Raw genomic sequence first — 4,188 nt, 5'->3', positions numbered from 1 at the left:
TTTCCCTGCGCCTCATCCCTGGTGGTCCAGTGGACCTCTGTCTCCTTTCTTTCTTTCTGCTCCTTCACTCGTTTTTCTCCCCTTTCTATCTCTCACCTTTCTGCACCTCTGCTCTTTTGTGCCTTATTTTTGCCCATTTTCCCTTTCTCTCCCTCTGCTCCTTCTCTCGTTTTCACTCGTTTTTTTACCCTTTCTATCTTTCACCTTTCTGCTCTTTTCTGCATCTCTGCTCTTTTGTGCCTTATTTCTGCCTATTCTCCCTTTTTTCTTTATCCCTTCTTTCCTCCCTTTACCTTTCCCCGCCGCTGCTGCCCCCGCGGCCCCTCCCCCCCCAGCAGACCGGCCCAATCCAGCTCCCCTCCCCACTCCCGCCTCCCAGCTGTCCAGCCCTCCCCGACCCCTACTTAATGGCGGCCACTACGCGGCCGCGCAGCGCCCGCGGGCTGCGGGCACGCCGCTGGTGCACCGAAGGCGCATCAAAGGCAAGCACGTCTGCGCCCGTCTGCGACCCGTCCGCGACCAGCACCTGGAACCCTGGACCTCCGCCCCGCCAAAGCTACGACCCAGCAGCACTCCACGCACTCAACCCAGGCTGCAACAACAACTGCAAGCTAGCATCACCAGCCGACACCCATGGACCCTTCAGCTGTCACCGCTGCCGGCACACCTGCAGCACCGCCAGGAACACGGATCCAGCACAACCCGCCCACAAGAACACAACCGAACTAAAGACCCTGCAATGCATCCTCCTCAACGTCCGATCCCTCCACAAACACGCCACAGAAATCTGGGACCTCCTCGACAGCACAACCCCAGACGTAGCATTCTTCACCGAAACCTGGACCAACACCACCTCGGGACCGGACATCGCCATCGCCATCCCCCAAGGATACAAGATCTCCAGGAAGGACCGCCCCATCCACCCAGGAGGAGGAATCGCCATCGTCCACAAATCCAGCCTCCGCCTGAGCACACTCCCTGCCGAGTCCACAGAACTGATGGAACACCTTCACTTCAAGATACTGGCCAGCCCCACCGCCGCCCTCCGAGGAACCCTCATCTACCGACCCCCTGGACCCCGCGGACGCTTCGCCAACTCCATCACGGACATTATCTCCCCGCAGGCCATCGCATCCACCAACTACACCCTGCTGGGAGACCTCAACTTCCACCTCGACAATCAACTGGACCCCAACACCACATCCCTCCTGGACAACCTCCACAACATTGGACTCCGCCAGATCGTGACCGAGCCCACGCACTCAGCAGGACACACCCTCGACCCCCTCTTCACTACAGGAAACTCCATCACCTTCAGCCACACCACCGAACTCACATGGACCGACCATCGTTGCGTCCACTTCACCTTCAGAACACCCACCATCCACAGACACCAGCACCTGCTTCCACAAAGAAACTGGACCAAAATCACCGATGACCAGCTCACCTCCTCACTCAACAACTCCACCCCAACCATCGCGGAAAACGATGACCCCAACACCGCAGCCCGAACCCTGCATAGATGGATCTCGGACAGCACCAACACCATAGCCCCCCTCAAGAAAAACAACAATACCCGTGCCAAGAAAGCCAGATGGTTTACCACCGAACTTCGAGAGTCCAGGCGCACATGCCGCCGCCTCGAAAAGGCCTGGAGAAACACCAAATCCACAGAAGCCCACAACAACTTCAGAGCCGCCACCAACGCCCACCATCAACTCATCAGAGAAACGAGGAAAAAAGCGATTGAAGACAGAATCTCCACCCACGCACACAACAGCAAGGAACTCTTCAGCATCAAGGAGTTCGCCCAACCCACCAGCGAGTCTACCGACATCCCTCCCTCACAAGACCTCTGCGACAAACTCAGCATCTTTTTCCACCACAAAATCAAGAGCATCTACGACAACTTCGACGAAGACCACCAACACACTGAACCCTCACCAACCACCCCCGACACCCGGAAACCAGCGATTGATGACTGGACAGCCCTCACCACCGAAGACACACTGAAGATAATGAAGTCAATCCACTCAGGGGCCCCCATGGACCCCTGCCCCCACCACATCTTCAACAGAGCCGCCAACACCATCGCACCCATCCTCCGCCAAACCATCAACCGCTCCCTGGCGACCGCCTCATTCCCCGACGACTGGAAACACGCCGAGGTCAACCCCCTCCTAAAGAAAGCCTCAGCGGACCCCACCGACCTCAAAAACTACAGACCCATCTCCCTGCTCCCGTTCCCAGCGAAAGTCATCGAGAAAGCCATCAACAGCCAACTCGCCACATTCATTGAAGAACACAACATCCTCGACTCCTCCCAATCCGGCTTCAGAAAAAACCACAGTACGGAAACCGCCCTCCTCGCCGCAACAGACGACATCCGCACCTTACTGGACAAAGGAGAAACAGTAGCCCTCATCCTCCTCGACCTATCAGCGGCGTTCGACACAGTCTCCCACCGCACCCTAATACGCAGACTCTACGATGCAGGAATCCAGGACAAGGCCCTCGACTGGATCTGCTCCTTCCTCTCCAGCAGGACGCAGCGGGTCAGACTCCCCCCTTTCCTCACGGACCCCACACCTATCACCTGCGGAGTCCCCCAGGGCTCCTCCCTCAGCCCGACGCTCTTCAACATCTACATGGCTCCACTTGCCCCCATCGTCAGAACCTACGGACTCAACATCGTGTCATATGCAGACGACACCCAGCTCATCCTCTCCCTATCCAACGAGCCCAACACCGCCAGACGCAACTTTCGAGAAGGCATGGAAGCCGTCGCCAAATGGATGAAAAACAGCTGCCTACAACTAAACACCAACAAAACAGAAGTACTCATCATGGGCCCAAACCCCGACGCCTGGAGTGACACCTGGTGGCCCACCGCCCTCGGAAACCCTCCAACCCCCACAGACCACGCACGCAACCTGGGAATCATCCTGGACTCCGAGCTCAAATTGGACCGCCAGATCAACTCTGTCTCATCTTCCTGCTTCCACACCCTCCGCCTCCTTCGTAAGACCTTCAAATGGATCCCCCTCGAACACCGAAAGACAGTCACTCACGCCCTGGTCACCAGCAGACTCGACTACGGCAACGCACTCTACGCCGGAATAAACAAAAACCTCATCTGCAAGCTACAGAACATCCAGAACGCCGCCGCAAGACTGGTCCTCAACCTGCCAAAACACTGCCACATCTCCCAGCACCTGCGCACACTCCACTGGCTCCCCGTCGAGGCGAGAATCACCTTTAAGATGCTCACCCACGCACACAAGGCCCTCCACGGCACCGGACCAGCATACCTGAACAGCCGACTCAAATTCCACGCACCCCAAAGGACCCTACGATCAGCCCAGCTTTCCTACGCTGTGGTCCCCCGCACCAGAAAGACCAGATCGGGAGGCCGCTCCTTCTCCTTCCTCGCGGCCAAAGCATGGAACGCCCTTCCGCTCCACCTCAGACAGACAACATCGCTCCCCATCTTCACAAGAAACCTGAAAACATGGCTCTTCGACAGACCCCCTCCTTGATGGAATGGAACCTGCACCCCCCCAACCCCCCCCCCACCCCTAGCGCCTTGAGACCCTTACGGGTGAGTAGTCGCGCTTTAACAAACTCCTGATTGATTGGTTCCTTCTGGTAATCCAGCAGCCTTCTGATTACAAGTCCACACAGTGTTTTTTCTTCTACATGGGGTCACAGCCCCTGTACTTATAGTACTAGTTTCGTTGTTCTGCAGGCACTTCAACCACTATTGAAGTGCACAACACCCACATTTATATTTTCAGCCCAAGTCCCAGACACACCAGAGGGGGGTGGGGCCAGCATTATGGAAGGCAGGCACAGCCCGATTCAGGTGTAGGTGCTACTTCTCCCACCACTCTAAATGCAGACCTAGGCCTATTCAGGTGGAAGGGAAAACTCATCCCATTACTCTAAATTCAGCCAGAGTCTATTCAGCTTAGCATTGAGTCACCCAGGAAAGACAGGACACACCTCACCTCCCCCCCCTGCTCCCCCCCCCCCCCCCGACTGGCTGAAGTGAATGCACATCCCCTCTCCGTCAGAACCAGACGGTCAAAACACATTTAGGCAGGGCACAAAGACACATAAGCATACAAATGCCTACTTCTAAAAGTGGCATTTCTAAAATAGTAACAATAAATCTGCTTTCACCAG

This window comes from Lissotriton helveticus, chromosome 4_1 (genome assembly GCF_964261635.1).
Source record: "Lissotriton helveticus chromosome 4_1, aLisHel1.1, whole genome shotgun sequence".
Taxonomy (NCBI): Eukaryota; Metazoa; Chordata; class Amphibia; order Caudata; family Salamandridae; genus Lissotriton; species Lissotriton helveticus.
The sequence above is the reverse complement of the archived record's forward strand: the minus strand, read 5'-3'. Positions refer to the sequence as shown.